Source organism: Sapajus apella, unplaced genomic scaffold, assembly GCF_009761245.1.
Source record: "Sapajus apella isolate SASKATOON/1434 unplaced genomic scaffold, GSC_monkey_1.0 scaffold78, whole genome shotgun sequence".
NCBI classification, from domain to species: domain Eukaryota; kingdom Metazoa; phylum Chordata; class Mammalia; order Primates; family Cebidae; genus Sapajus; species Sapajus apella.
This window is the reverse complement of record NW_022437018.1, coordinates 1,133,165-1,150,360: the sequence shown is the minus strand read 5'-3', so window position 1 is coordinate 1,150,360 and position 17,196 is coordinate 1,133,165. Positions and strand designations below refer to the sequence as shown.

Below are 17,196 nucleotides of genomic sequence, written 5' to 3'. Positions count from 1 at the left end.
TGCCAGTCTCAAACTCCTGACCTCAAGAGATCCACCCTCTTTGGCTTCCCAAAGTGCTGGAATTACAGGTGTGAACCACCGTGCCCGACCCTTTTTACTGAAAGGTTTTTTTGTTGTTCTGTCTCTTCCTGAAATACTTGCTTTAGATGATTGAGTTTCGGCATTCTTTTCTAAGATGGGCGTTTAAGGTTGTCTTTTGTTTGACTTGGCTATATCTTGATGTATCATTTTCATTGTTTGGTTAAAATATTTTCTGACTTCCTTGACCCATGGGTTTTTAGAAACATTAATTTCCTAAGTCCAATCATTTTTTTTGCTAGTTATTTTTGTTTTTGGTTTCAAGCTTAATTTCATTCCTGTTTGAATACATAGTATCAAATATTTGCCTTTTTGAAATTTGACTTTCTTTATAACTTAAACACATGTCTATTTTGCCAAATATAGTGTGCTTGGAAAACAATTTTTCTTGTAGACTATCCTATATAGGTCAGTTTGTATTTAACATGTTCATATTATCTCTATTCAATTTTATCTGCTTATTAGAGACTATTGAGTAAAATCTCCAGCTGTAATTTTTTTTAAACAGTCTTGCTCTGTCCTCTAACACTGTTACCCAGGCAAGAGTACAGGATGTAATCTTGTGTTACTGCAACCTCTGCTTCCCAGGTACAAACAATTCTTGTGCCTTCACCTTTCGAGTAGCTGGCACTACAGGCACATGCCACCATGCCTAGCTAATTCTTTTGTATTTTTAGTAGAGATGGCCATGTTGGCCAGGCTGGTCTCAAACTCCTGGCCTGAAGTGATCTGCCAGCCTCAGCATCCCAAAGTGCTGTGAGTACAGGCCTAAGTCTCCACACCTGGCCTCCAACTGTGATGTTGAATTTGTCAGTTTCTTCTTTCATTTTATTTTTTTACTTTTAATAACATCTCCATCTTCTAACAAAATCTATTTCTAGCAACGCTGTTGGCTTCAGGTTTACTTTGTCTTACATTAGAATAGTTATATCGGCTTTCTTGTGGTTAGTGTTGCAGGATATAGCCTTTTCTGTATTTTTACTCTAGCCCTCTGTGCTTCACCTTTTAAAGCTTAAACTTTGTAAGGAGCATATAATTGGATTTTTGTTCTGTATACACTAACAATTTCTGCTTTTTAATTGGAGTCTTTAGTTCCATTATATTTAATGTAATTACGGATATATTTGGGCTTAAATCAATCATCTGATTTTGTTATATCAATTTTTATTCCTTGCCTTTTGAATTAAGCATTTTAAAGGTCATTTTTCTATTTTCTCCCTTAATGGTGGTTTTAGTGGTTAGACATTTCAAGATGCATTCGTAATGTATGAGTCTTCCTAACATGAGTTTTCACTGCTTCCCATGTAATCTGACGGCACTTCAATGCTTTTTACCATTCCTCATTGCCTTCTATGCTATTTTTTTCTGTTGTATTATAACTCTTTATATTTTTAAACCACAAAAGATGTTATAATTGTTTTTCTCAGAGTTTAGATTTTCTCGCTTTCCCTCCCTCACAGTGATCTTCAGTCCTTCCTGCACTATTTTGCTTCCATTTAAGGTATTTTCTTTTTCTGCATAAAGTGTTCCTTTTAGTATTTTTTTTAATGCAAGTCTCCTGGAAACAAATTCTCTCATTTTTTTTTGTCTAAATCTGTCTTTATGTTGCTTTATTTTATGAGGATATTGTCACTATATATAGAATTCTAAATTGGCGGTTATCTCCTTCCAACTCTTCAAATATATTAATCATCTTTTTGGATTCTGGCATTCAGCATTTCTGTTGAAAAGTCAACTGTCAATCTCATTGTTTTGAAGGAGGGTGTCATTTTCTGCCTATTAAAGATTTTTCTTTGTAGTTTGATTTTTGTCAGTTCAAATACTTTGTGTTTAGATGTGGTCCTTTGTGTAATCCTGCTTGGGGTTTATAGCACTTCTTGACTCTAAGCTTGATATCTCCCAACTTTTGGAAAAAATCCTGGCCAATATTCCTTCAGATGCGTTTTGTTTCCTTCTGTCTCTCTTCCTGAAACTCCAGTTACGTGTACTAATACTTTTCACCACCTGCTATATATTTACACTCATTCTATATTTCCAATTTTGTTCTCTGTATAATTAGAGATGAATATTTTCTACTAACCTGTATTTCAGTTTAGTGATCCATCTTTATTCCATGTTTAATCTGCTTAATATCTGATGTTGCATTTTTAAGTTGTAGAATTTCTCCACCATTTGGTCCTGCTTTTATTGTTTACTTTTCTCTTGGCTTTTGGACATTTGGTCCTATTTAGGGATTTCTAATTTTTCATTGAATGCAAAACACTGTACATGAACAACTTGTAGGATCTTAATATTTTGTGATCTTAAATTTCTCATAAGTCACTTATAGGTGACTCAGCCTAAAGTGAAACTGTTGACCCCTCAAAGTGATAAATGGGCATGGTGGACTGAAATGATAGGATACCTCCTGCTATGATCAGGCATCCCAAAGACCTGACAAGAATGTGAATCCAAAAGTCAGCCGAGATCATGGCTAATGGATACTCCTGTACAGGGTCATTAAAAACTGCAAAGAAACTGGCAATGGCAAAAAGATGCCTGCAGAAGCTCTGCCCATGAAAACTGATACCTCTTTTTCGTAGGCAGCAGCTGCTGTAAGCACTACTGGGAAAGAGTGGCAACACTCTCTGCCACCTTGGGAAAGCCAGACCCACTCAGTTGGTCAGTAAGTGTGCTGGTGTCCTGAGCTACACACTGTGGTTAAGTTTTCCCTCTCAGTACTGCCTGTGGGTATTGAATATATTTGTATGACTGTTGTTGGGTGAAAGCCTCATAATAAGCCATGTATTTTGAAGGCTTTTAATCAGTCAAAAAGTCATTGTGAAACCTCCTGGCCCGCAGTTGGAGTTAGCACAACGAAGCTGAGTTGAACCTGATACAAGAGGTCTCTGGATGAAGTAACATTTCTCCCTGGAAGTTGAAATTTTTTTCTGACAGGCAAATAGACTACGTGAAAATCAGCTTCATCCAGTTGCAGCTGGACTTAAAGCTTTGGTAGAACTAGTTTGGGGCTTAATAAAGATAGCCTCAAATTCTTTGACATTCCTTTTGTTGAGTTGCTCCTCCTCTAACTGGGCTCTGGAACTGCTTTGATAAATCTAATATGGCCGAAGTGTTACTGCACCTGGAACTCCAAGTTCTTCGGCTCTCTGCTAAGCAGAAATTTTCTCAGTCTAGGTTTACTGCTGAGCTTCCCAAGGGAGCAGCATACTAGATAAGGGCTCCTGGTGCTAGCTCCTGCAGGTGCCAGGCTCTTCTCGTTTTAAGGAAGCTGACATGGGGAAAGTTGCCGCCGGCTGGCCTGATTAGGTGGGACTTTCCCTGTGCCTGCGCAAGGGGATGTCATGCCTTGACAGGCCCATGTACAGAAAAGGGTGGATAGCCCCTCCTTGGGCCGAGATTTTAGTATTACAATGAGATAGTGAGAAGAAAGTCATGAAAGGTCAATGCTGGATTTCATCTTGTCTTCACCAGGCTGGATCTGGTCCAGTTCCTCTAAGGAATATGAGAGTCCGGATTCAGCAAACTTGGAAGACATTACTCAGTTAAATGGTTAGGTTCTTCCTTTTATGGTTTGGATTTCAGCCTGATCAGCTAAGTTAGGAGAGACTATGTGATCTGGGTAGTGGGAAGGCTCGGGGTTGAGGGGGAATATATCTAAGACATGTGAGACCCATTGGGATCTTGGTTACCAAGTTTCTTGTCTGCCAGGATAGTCTCTTCTCCATACTGTCAGAAGTGATGCTGTGCCAATTTTTGGTCCAGGTCTTAAGAGACTAGCCTTGTCTTTTGAAAAGCCCACTCTGGAGGAAGCCAGTCACTATGTGAAGTCCAGCTACACTCAGACTTCCATGCTGTGAAGAAGCCCAAACCAGTCATGTAGAAAAGACTTCTATAGAGATGAATGCTTGACTACTCAGCAGCTTTTTTATATAGTCTTACTCTCACTCTGTCACCCAGGCTGGAGTACCATGGTGCGATCTCGGCTTACTGCAACCTCCGCCACCCAAGTTCAAGCAATTGCCCTGCCTCAGCCTCCTGAGTAGCTGGGATTGCAGGCCCCCACCACCATGCCCGGCTAATTTTTGTATTTTTAGTAGAGACAGGGTTTCACCATGTTGTCAGGATGGTCTCAATCTGTTGACCTTGTGATCTGCCTGCCTTGGCCCAAAATGCTGGGATTACAGGCGTGAGCCACTGCACCTGGCCACTCAGCAGCTATTTTAAACCTCCCAGCCCAGGCTCTAGGCACTTGAGTGAAAAAAACATTCGAACAACTGCAGTCTCAATATCTGGCTGCACATGAAGACTGCTGACCTACCCAGCTGAGCCTGCCAACCCCCAAAATGATGAAAGATACTAAGTTTTCTTAAATCTCTAAATTTTGAGATGCCTTACAAAACAGTAACTGATAATGGGAACATGGTCTACTAGAGAGCAGCTTTTAACGCAATGGCGCAGCCCTTGGTTAATTCCCTGTCTGGAGACTCAGCTGAAAGCAGGAGGGTATTTCACGGAGCTTCTCAACTTTGTTGGACCCTGAACTCCAACTTCTGTCTACCGAGTGCTAGCTGATTGCCAAAACTCCCTGCTCAGCTACTTAGGCCTGCAGTTGCTATCTGAGATTCTCTTGAGAGATTTGCCTTATTTTGCCACATATAAGTACAGCTCGGAGTTAAAGGATGCCTCAAGGGGAAATTTCATGCTGAATTTGGGGCTCAGTGTTCCAAGGTTCCCTTCATTCCAGGTATGTTTCAATTGTTCCCATCATTGAAAGATAAGGCAGTAGCAAAAAATTTGGGAGGGCAAGTGAAGGAGAAAAGGTTGACAATTATGGAGTAAAAGGGGAAGTTGACAGGTATAGAAATAAGCACATGTTCAAATTTTTATCTCAAAGCTTTCTATATTTCCTGCATATCAGTTTCTCACTATAATCACATGTTTTTGCTTTAGTTGAACAATGTTTATTTGCCTAGGTTCTGTAAATTGCTTCCCTATATCCATGTCCGTCTTTACCCCAAGGCCATGTCTTTCTGACACGCCCTGTATTTGATCTTGAGAGGTTAGAGATAAGAAAATTTTATGTAAACTCTGTATTTCACAAATTAAGTTCTGCTTTCTGTACCTTGTCATATTCATCAGGTGGCAGATAATTGACACACTCATTCTTGTGCATAGCGATCTTAGCCAAATTCGAATAGTCGTTAGGGACATGTTCTATTCTCCAAGGTGCCACAGATAAGTTTGCTAGTCACTTCATTACTATACAACATGGATTGCCAGTTTTCCAGTCTCCCCTAAAAATTTTCTCACCATTTTTCTAGGCTTAGCTTTTAGTCTCTAGTCACTACTCCTACACAAAGCTAATGCCACATATTTTGGGATTTTGTTTTAGGCATCAATTTCTGTATCAGTAATTGCTGTGCAATATACCATCCCAAAACTTAGCAGCTTAGAACAACAGTCTTTTGTTTCTCATGGGTCTACAGGTTGACTAAGCAGTGTTGCTGATCTGAGCCAGATTTGACCTTTCTTATTTGGGCTCCCTCAGGCATCTATGACCAAGTAGGGGGACCAGATAAGGGTTTGTTTTTAAGGGTTAGCTCACCTTTCCTCCATAGGCTTCCTTACCATGATCAGCACAACCCAGTCTTGCTCTCATGGGAAAGGCAAGGCTCCAAAAGACAAAGTCACGAGGTCTTGAGTTCCAGCCTGAAAACTTCCTCCCACTCTCTTGGCCAGAGAAAATGACAGACCAGCCTATACTCAAGGGTAGAGGGTGAGGGGGAGGAATACATACAACCTCCTGATGGGCTGCAAAGTAATTCAGTGAAGTGTGTGGATATAGAAGCTGATGAAAAATTGGGGGCAACTTTTTATTTTTTACAATTGGTCTACCACAAGCTATGACAGAAGTCAGCACAGTGAGTAGAGAGCAATAAGCCAAAAGCATTGCATATAAGGAAGCCTTCAAGACAAGGTTACGTATCTGAGCTAAGTTGCTGTGGCTGGTTTTTTTTGTTTTTTTTTGGTTTTTTTTGTTTGTTTTTTTTGGAACAGGAGTTGGTCAAAAGAATAAAAGGCAGAAAGCATATTGGGTATAGAAACCAGAAGTGTAAAGACATGAAGATGTGAGAAATCACATTTGGTTCTGGAAACTGGGGCCCACAATTTCCTGATGTTGAGTGCCCCTCATCCTGTCCTCACTCTTAAATTCTTCTTTGCTTGGAAAAATTTCAAACCTTCTGTAGGAAATTCCTAATTCGCTCTTTCCCTTTTCTAATCTATCACTGTAACCTCATGTGGCTTTGGCACTGGAGCCAGAATGGCTAGGTTTCAATTCTTTTTCCACCTTCCATCTAAATCTCTTTGTGCCTTAGTTTCCTCATCTGTAAAATAGTAATAGCTTACTGAGACATATATACACATGCACTACACTCTACATATTCTCCTGTCCTATTCCATGGCTAATAGTGATGAAATGCCATATCTATGGCATGTAGGATCATGAAGAAAAATCTGAAAATTGCAAGAATTAGTACCAGACATTGAAACAGGACGGGGGTTATAGGACCCTGGGACTGGGGTGAGGGTAGAACAGAGCTTGCTAGCGGCTACAGAATGTGGGCCAAAAGCAGATCCAGGAACCCTCATGTGAGGTTAATTGGGGCTGGGATCAACGTGATACTATCAAGAGGCCTACTTAAGATGTGTCAGAGTAGGAACTGCTGTCTCTAGGGTAAAGCAAATGGATTTGAAAGAAAAACAGCAGGCCAGACTTGAAGAGATCTCTGTATCTATAAGACAGGCTCAAGTACTCAATAAAAATAAAACCTCTTTGAAGAAATGGCCTATGATCTCTAAGTTGCGTATATGGTCCCTAAGTTCATAGGGCAAAGTATACAGAAGTTACCTAGTCATTGAGGTTGATTTATTAAAGACATCACCCATATTGTCTTATTTTTTTCTTCATATTGAACACATGATGAGTTCCGGGAAAACTCAACATCATACCTTTTTTTTTCCCCCTACTCCCTCCTGGTTATTGCATGCCCATGCCAGACTTTTCTTAAATGCCAGTTTTACCACTTTTAACTTACAAACCATCAGTCACTTTCAGTGACTAACAGACAAATGGACCACTTAGCCTGCCAGTCAGACTTTTGCAAACCGCTCTCAAACTATTTCCAGCCTCTGTTCCTTATACATACCAATCATTCCCACAAAGTAGATTTCTAATAGCCAACCCTGCATGACATATACGGCCTCTGAAACATCCCTGTGTAATTGCCCATTCTCTTCTTTTTCCCGTCAATCATCTAGCATTCTACCCCAAGATTTTTCAAAAAGTGCTTATCGCATGCCTACTCTGTATTGGTCCTCCACTAGCCATTTTAACAATGAAGGAAATGAACAAGATTCCTGCACCTCGGGATTTTGTATACTGTACTATCATAACTTTTCTGTAAGTCTAAAAGTATTTCAAGATAAATCGGTGACCAATATTATTGCTAACAAGAAATCTGTGAAATTTGAGAAACAAACAAAAAAATACCATGTAAAAACTAGACCGCAAAGAGGATTATTGGAGTTAAGGACACTTTGTAAATCAAAGGAGTCAAGCCAACAGGAAGATATCACAACTGTAAATCTGCGTGTGTGTATATATGCATATGTATACATGTATGCATGTATGTATATATTCTCCAATCCTGTCCTATTCCATGACTAATAGAGCAATGATATGCCATACTCAGATGACATCTATGGCATTGAGGATCATGAAAATCTGAATTAAAGAGAAACCATCAAATTGTAATTTACATACTTTCTACTTGTAAAGACAATGCTTCAGAGTTAACAGTAATAAGATAAATTTTGAATTACTCACTTTACTCAGTTTCAGTTTTAAACTCGAGGTGAATCCTTCTCCTACCTCTAAATTAGCCTCTGACTTGGCCAAACAAAATTTGAGTCAGAGGATGTCAAACTTTTTTCTGGTAAAAAGTTGACCTTATCATTTCTCTTCCCAAAGAATCTGTTTCAAGCACTAGTCACTGCATAGCCTTCCATGTTTCTCACCATAGGCTATTGCTTTCTTTCCCTTCCCAGTCAGAGTTAGCGTAGAGTTCCTAACCCCAACTCACACATCATAATTAATTGCCACAATCTGGCAGATATGGAGCTATAAGCCTATTCCCTTTGTTGAACAAAAGACTGGGACTCTTGCTCTAATCTGACCACAAACATTGCCAAGTAGCAGAAGCTACTTAGGAAACAATCAACCCCCAATATAACTAAAACATTTCCCAAATAACCAGTTCTAAGGCCTGTGATTCTATCCAACATTTGTTTTTCCCAAGAAGTAAATTAGTTACTACAAACAGGGAGATCCAGGATCCATCATTGCCATTTAATTTACTTGTGGAAATAGGGAGTTTTTCACAAATATTTTAGGCCTTCAATCATGGATTGAGGTTACTATAAATTTAATGTCCAATTATTAAAGAATGGTTAATTATAGTACATAAAGGTTGCATTATACAAATATTTGTTTGAAAAAATTTGTATGCATTTCCCATTGCTATTAAATCTAAGGGGCAGGTAAAAGAAAGGAAAGGTGGTATTCAGAGCAGTTGATAAAATACAATGCCACAAATATACACAAAACAGGCTGGCAGCACGGGCATCAGAATTTTAAGCTATATTTTCCTTCACAAGTTTGTGTATTTTTGAAAGTCTGTGTCAGCATCTGCTCACATCCTAAAGTTGGTTAATTCTTTTTAAGAACCACCAAACAAAATGCAAGGCCAAGAAGTTGGCTATGACGGTTCAAAATTTGCTCATCAAATTGTCCCCTATCGGAATAATCAGTCTATTCTTTTCATAATGAGTTATTTCATTTTTCCCTAAGATGGATACAATCTTAAGTATATCTTAATCAATTTTCTCAAATTAAGCTACTGCAAAACCTATTTTCCCCCGGCTCGTTACAAGTGTTATCAGCTAGTCTCTAATGAGAGATATAATTTAACAAATTGTGAAGGACAGAACCCTGAGGAGTAAGGATTGTTAGGCTGCATGAACTCCCAAAACCCACAATAGGATTTTCTACAACCACACTTTTGTGTCCTCTCTTAGATGTCAACCAATAGGCTCATGCATGACAATGAGGCCTCACCTCCCTAGAAAAAGCACCAGACAGCTTTTTAACACATTTAATTTTTCTTCTGTTACCGAGACCATAATGCTACTCCCAGTTGTACTTAGCAAAAGCTAAATGGCAAATGAAGTTAAAAAGAAAATTCAGTTGATGGGAAAAGCATTTCTTGGGTGGATATGATGAAAAATATAGCCCAAGATTCAACATTTAAGGAAAGTTTAAAGTCTGAGGGAAAAGCAAAAGGCAATATAATATGGTGATAACCAAACTGTCTTCACATTCCCCCTTGCTGGTTTCATAACAATTGCTGCATACGTACGAGAGATTTTTTTTTTATACCAACCTTCAAAACAGCTTAGAATATTTTCACATTGTCGGAACCACAAGATGGAAAAAATATTCTTTCCTCTTTGATTCTAAATAAACCTGAGGTAGTTTTTTAGAAATGAGGTAGAAGGACACATGAAAACTGAAGGTACTCTGCATCAGGGCCACATATAGAGGTTTCTATCCAATATTTGAAGGGTGAGATCCACATAGCCATACAGGGGTCCACTGCCACGTACTAGCTGCTGGATGCAATTACATTAAGAAATTCATGATTCAAAGAGCAAAGCATTTGCTAAATGAATTGCATATGTGGCCAGAATATTAATGACTATTATCATACTCGGCCTGTAATCCTCAAGTGAGTCATTTCACAAAAATTGTCTTTTATTAAAAAAAATCTGAGAGGTAGGCTCATTTTCAAAGCTAGATTTTTTTCCTTTATATTTCAGCAAATTTATCCTTAGAATGTCTGCATTGATGAAGTTTCAATGTCTGTACTAGTTTTCAGCTACAGAGTAACCACAAATAAAATTCAAAGAGAATCTCTTACCTGGGATGATTTTTTTTTAAAGAGTAATCTACTGACCCCCCTTCATGATCTGCATTAGAATCATGAAAAGGTACTTATTTAATAACATAGGTTTTGGGGATTTACCTCAAAGTTAATTATACACAATCTCAGGATAGGTGGTCAAGAATTTCCACGTCTAAAAATTTCTTATTTATGATCACTAAAATCTGAATATTACTGCTCTAAATTTTCAAAAAAAATTCCATAAAAAATGATGAGGAGCAAATGATAAAATTCAATACTAGAAGAATTACCCCAACTCATCCATTGCCAGTGGATTCGCCTGGAGGTCTATCGTATATGAAAAGAGGCATGCCCAAGGTGTTCCTGGAGAGGTGCTCCAAGATATTTTTGGCCCCATTAACTTAAAAGTGACAAGGACACATTGAAGTTTCATCTACGGATCTCTTTAAATATCAGATTTTTACATTCTATATTTGTCCTTTCATTAGATATGGTTTTAGATTTTAGGCAGACATATCTAAATTTATAGGTGCTGGTAAAGAATAGCATAGACAGAAGGAATGGAAGTGAAATATCTGCCCAGCTGCCTGTAGGGTGCCAATACGCACACCAGAAAGCCACCCAGATGAATTCAAAGGAATGTGAGTGAGTCTGGGGTTTAGATTCAGGTTTCATAGCCAACTTGAATCTAAGACAGAAGGAGAGTTGTTTTTCAGATAAATGAGAGGATGAGAGGGGTTTCCAAATTTGGTTGTGTAATATGTTTTGAATCACCTAGAGAACTTTCAAAAAAAAAAAAAAAAAAACCTGGTTTCAAGCCCCAACTCGGTATTATTGAAATAGTGCAGAGAGCTACAGTTTAAAAATGGTTCGCTGGTTCTCAAATGCAACAATACTTTGAAATAAAGGTTTATCACAGCCTGACCAAAATTAGAAAAATTCAAAATTTATTACTGTTGACTTTGAAGCATTCTTTACAATAGAAAGTATACAAATCTTTTATTATAATTTGATACTTTTTAACTTTCAGATTTTTTTCGTGATCCTAAATGCCATGTATTTCATCTGAGTACATGGCATATCATCACTCTTAGTCATGGAATGGGACAGGATGAAGAATATCTATCTATTATATATATATATATATAATTAATATATGCACATATAGTACTTACATATATTAATGCTATATTTGGTACAGATTCATATTTGGTACAAATGCAGATTTACAATTGTGATATCTTCCTGCTGGCTTGATTCCTTTGACTTACAAAGTATCCCTCTTTAATAATCCCCTTTGGGGTATGGTTTTTGCATGGTATTTTTTTTGTTTCTCAAATTTCACAGATTTCTTGTTAGCAGTAATACTGGTCATGTAACTTTTTAACTTATCTTGAAATCTTAGACTTACAGAATAAGTTACAATAGTACAGAGTCCCTGTATGTCCATCTCACAGCTTCTCTTCATCTTCACATCTTGTATAACCACAATAAAATTACCAAAACTTACAAATTAGTATTAGTATGTTTCTATTTAAACTCCAGGCTTTCAGATTTCTCCAGATTTTCCACTAATGTCCTTTACCTATTCTAGGATTAAGACCTAGAGCCCACATTTCACTTAGCTGTCACACCTCCTTAATCTCCTTTGGTGTGTGTCAATTCCTCCGTCTTTTCTTGTCTTTTATAACTTTGACACTTTCTGATGTGTTTTGGCTGTGTCCTCACCCAAATCTCATCTTGAACTGTAGCTCCCCTAATTCCCATGTGTTCTGGGAGATGAATCATGGGAGTGGTTTTTCCATACTGTTCTCATGGTAGTGAATGTCTCATGAGATGTGATGGTTTTATAAGGAGAAACCCTGTTAGCTTGAATCTCATTCTCTTGTCTGCTGCCATGTTAAGATGTGCCTTTCACCCTCTACCATGATTGTAGAGGCCTCCCCAGCCAAATGGAACTGTGAGTCCATTAAATCTTTTTCTTTATAGAGTACCCACTCTTGGGTACATCGTTATTAGCAGTATGACAATGAACTAATATACTTTTGAAAAATACCAAGCAACTATTTGGTAGAATTTTCCTCAGTTTTGGTTTGCCTGATATCTCACGATTAGATTGAAACTAGGCACTTTTGGGGAAAAAATACAGATGATACTCCCTTCGTGGTACATTCTATCAGGCAGTATATAGTGTTTGTGTTTTACTTCTAGTGATGTTACCCTTGATCACTTGATTATGATGGTATCTTCTGGGTTTTTCTACTATGAAGTTATTTCTCCCTTTGTAATACTGTGGAGGAGATGTGTTGAGTCTATGAAAATATCCTGTGTCTCCTCAGACTTTTTTTGCTCACTAAATCTACCATCCGTGGGGGGATCTTGCCTCAGACAATTATTACAGTGGCATTATCATGGTGATTTCCTGTTTCCCTCATTTCTTCTACATTTATTCATTGGAATTCTATGAGATAGAGCTTCCCTTTCCCTCATTTATTTACTTATACCACTATTCTTTGGGTTATATAAGATTGTCATCAATTTTATTGTACAAATTTTTCTAGTTTGGGCCATTGATAACTTTTTCATATTGGCTCTTGTGCCCTTTGACATGTCCTCAATTTTTTTTTTTTTAAAGGACTTTACTTTTTGGCACCATAACGATGATCTCCATCTTTTCCCAGTTCTGCAATCAACCACTTTTCTCCAAGGAATTCTGATTGTAAAATAGCATGTAGAAAGTAAGATCTGGGTACTAGGTGTGCTCATTGCTATTGATTTGCCATTATCCTCTTGGAAGTCACAACCAGGAAATATGCTTATGTATGCTATGCCATGATTATATATACATCTGTTTATTTCTGCATTTATCTGTGTGTATGTGTGTGCATTCAGTTCAATACCTGTGATTCCAATAGCAATGTGGGTTTATTATAGATGTTCCACTTCCCTTATTTATAACTTTTTTCTCCAAAGTGAAAAACCTGGATCTCATTATCTGCAATATTTCTACTTATTTGTTCAATCTAGTATATACTAAGAGTTTTATAATTGCTAACCTGTGCTCTTGTGAAAAACAATTTGCCAACTAGACTCACTGTTTACATATAGTTTTTTGTCTTCAGTCTTAAGAATCCAGCCCAAAAATGCTGTTTTCTGAAGTAATTTGAGTTATCTTTCTTCATTCTTTTCAGGGTAGTTGTTACAAGTGAACCTGTGTTACAAATGAACATTTACATTCCATTTTGGTTTCCTATCCTGGTTGATTTTAAAAACATTTACAGTAAAACTATGCGAGTTAAACAGATACACAAGTTTCAACAAATGCATAGCATTGCATATCCACCGTTAGTCATAACAGAACACTTCCATCACTGCAATTCCTTTGAACTGCTTCTATGTAGTCAACCCTTCCACGTGCCCCTTACCCAAGTAAACCACTGATTCATTTGACATTTCTGTAGTTTTGCCTTTTCCAGAATGTTGTAAATATAATCATCTAACATGCAGCCTTTTTGATTTGGCTTCTTTTACTTAAACAAGTGCATTTAAGATTCATACATGTTTCTTATGAATCAATAATTGATTTTTCTTGGTGTGTAGTATTCCATTGTATGGATGTAGAATAAGCAGTCTAATCAGTCACTGATTAAAGGGAACTGGGCTATTTCCAAGGTGGGGCAAGTACAAACAAATGTGTAAATATTCTTATTTAGGTTTCTGTGTGAAAGTAAATATTCATTTCTCTTGGGTAAATATATTAGGGTTATACAGAGAAACAATGCATATATAAAAGAGATATCGAGTATCATGTGTATATTAAGAGATATAGATTGTGGAGGTTGTCAAGTCCAAACTCTACTGGATAGGCTGGCAGGATGGAGTTGATATTGCAGCTCAAATCAATCAAGCCATCTGCTTCAGGTTGGTGGGGAACAGGGACAGATTAGTGAATTTCATCAGTATGCATCTGTTACTGCACTTCATTTGTTATGAAGTGAGTTTCTTGATCAGAAGTAGGGCTGTGTGGAATTCTATGATGGTAATATCTCACTTTTGGTACCAATATCTTAGTCATGCTTCTCTGGATAAATAGATGTTTCGGTCCCCTTCCTATTCATTCTAAGGAATTGGCTCATGTGATTTTGGAGGCTGCCAGGTAAAAAATCTACATGTAGTGTAGGCCAGCAGGATAGAGGCCCAGAGAAGAGTTGATGCTGCAGCTTGAATCCAAAGGCAGTCTAAAGGCAGAATTCCCTTCTCTAGGGATTTCAATTTTCTCTTAAGGCCTTCAACTGATTGATTGGATGAGGCCCATCTGCATTAGAGAGGGCAATCTTCTTTACTCCGTCTATTGATGTAAATGTTAATCTCATCTTTAAAAAGTACATTTGCAGCAACACCTAGGCTGGTATTTGACCGAATATCTGAGTACCATGGCTTAGCCAAGTTGACATACGAAATTACCCATTATAGTAAGTTTCTAGGCGTGGGATTGCCAAGCCAAATGATAAATGCATGTTTAATTTTATTAGAAGCAGCCAAAATGTTTGCCATAGTGACTGTGATTTTTCATTCACATCAGCAATGTATAAGAGTTCCAGTGGCACAATCACTTTTGTTTGTATTCAGCCATTCTGATGTACATGCAGGGTGTCTCGTTAGGTATTAAAATGTGTTTTTCTGAAAACTAATAATGTTGAGCACCGTTCTATATGGTTATCTTTCGTCCATATATCTTGTTGGATGAAATGTCTTTAGATTTTTGGCACTTTTTAAAATTGATGCTTATTTTTGAGTTTTGTGAATTCTTTATGTATTCTAGATATGAGGCCTTTGTCTCAAATGTTATTTGTAAATATTTTTTCCTATCTGGAGCTTGTCTTTTTGTTCATTTAACAGTGCGTCTTGCAGACCAAGTTTTCAAATTGTATAATACCCAACTTAGCAATATTTCTTTTGTGAATGTTTTTGGTGTGGTATCTAAAAATCTGTAACTTGAGATCTCAAAGGTTTTCTAAATTTTCCTTTAGAGGTTTTATGTTTTTATGTCTATGGTACATTTTGAGTTAACAGTTATATAAGATACAAGATGTGGATTGAGGTGGATCTTTTGTTTGGTTTTTGCTTGTTTGGTTGGTTTGTTGGTGCCTTCCACCATAATAAGAAGCTTCCCAAGGCCTCCCCAGAAGTGGGTGCCACATGAAAACAGCAATACTTAATTTAGGAACGATATTGACACTGACAGGTGAAGATAGGTGGTGACCATTCATAAGAATTGATTCCTGAATATTTCTTTGCCCAATTTTTGTATGAATTTGTCTTACTGAATTATAAAAATTTACGTTCTGGATAAGTCCTTTATTTGCTATGTATTTTTAATAACCACTTTAAGTATGTGACTTGTCTTTGTCCTCATGATTTTTGAAAAGCAGACACTTTAAATTTTGATGTAAAGCTTACCAATTTTTTATAGTTAATACTTTTTCTGTCTATGACACTTCTGCCTAACCCAAGGCCACAAAGGTTTTTTATAGTTTTAGTTCTTGTATTTAGGTCTACGATTCATTTTCAGCTGATTTTTATATTTGGTGCCAAGGTATAAATCCAAGTTTATATAATTTTTAAATACAAATATTGTTCTTGCACCATTTGTTGAAAAGACTGTTCTTTCTCTGCTGCTCTGTCTTGGCACCTTTGTCGAATATCACAATTTGTTTCTGGACTCTATTCTGTCAATCTATATTTCTATCCTTATGCAAATACTACACTGTATTAACACTTAATTTACAGCCATTTTAACCTTGATTTTTAAAATATTTTTCACATGCATGCTTTGAAATTATTTGATTTACAACCTCTTAAGGTTTAAAGATTTATGTGACTAAAAATATTTTTTTATGTTGCTAAACTTAAAACTGAGAAACCTATAAGTGAAAGCTAACAAAACGGGGATGAAAGACTTTCAAGATGAAAATAAAACTCCATGACGATGGAGTTTAGAACTTTAGAGAACTCTGGTGAAAGCTAGTGAAATTGAGAAAAATGGAGAAATTATGGAACATTTACCAGAGTTTGCTTTATTAGGTGCATAAGAGGTAATTGGGTAATATTTTTAGAATATCAATGCCTGATCTTCACTCCCAAATATAGACTGTTTTGGGACAATGCTAAGTTTGAGAACCACGTACCAATCAAATAGATAGTCCAGATATAAATAATCAACAAGCTTAATGATTGCAAAGAGAACAGAAAACAAATATGTAATAGAGATGAGGATTGCACTGCTGTAAGATATTAAGAAATGTCATATTTCATAAATATCACAGAAATACACCTTTATTTTTAATAGGTGTACAGTTACATATATTCAGATACAGGAAATTGATATGAAAAGATTTGACCTTAACTTTGAGAGCTAGAAACAGTTATACATTAATAACTACCACTCTTTAAACATCTCCATTTGGCATCCCCCAGAAGCAGATCTTGAGACAGTGATTCAATGCAGTTATTTTAAGAAATCCTGGAAACAAGGCAGCCAGTAAAGGAGATGTCATGTACACAGCTATCACTGTGATTGGCTGGACCTTAATCCTACAGAGAAGTTCTGGGAAGGGTGTGCAAAACGCATCTCAGAGTTATCCTGAGGGCAAGAGTACTGGGACATTTATGCACCAACACTTGAGACTCAGTTTGAGGGCTTCTGGGAAGGAAGTGTTTTCTCTCAGGTACTTATGTCCTTCCAAGTGTTCAGAAATAGCCCTCAGGCAAAGAGTGACATACACTGAAAGTTGGAAGTCCACTCGAGTACACACAATTGGTAAAGAATGAGGCACAGACATCTCATGCCTTGAAGCACTAGGGGATTTTGAGATCTGGTTAATGAATTATTTATAATCTTCACAAATAGTGCAAAGAGGTTTTTTTCTTTAAAAAAAAAAAAAAAAACACATCCAATAAATAATTATGTGCCTTTTATGGCCCAGGCACTGCTCCAGACACTAGGGATAGAGTGGTGAACAAAACAGATCATGCCCATATGGAGTTTACATTGTGGTGGGGAGAGTGGCAGACGTGTAAGCCAATATAG

The 17,196-nt window shown here is 37.2% G+C and overlaps 1 long non-coding RNA gene across 1 annotated transcript in view; it reads left to right on the top strand.

The window, feature by feature from the left end:
* LOC116532958 overlaps nucleotides 1–17,196 on the top strand; it is a 211,728-nt gene that overhangs the window by 136,208 nt on the left and 58,324 nt on the right. The gene's annotated exons all lie outside the window — the stretch shown is intronic.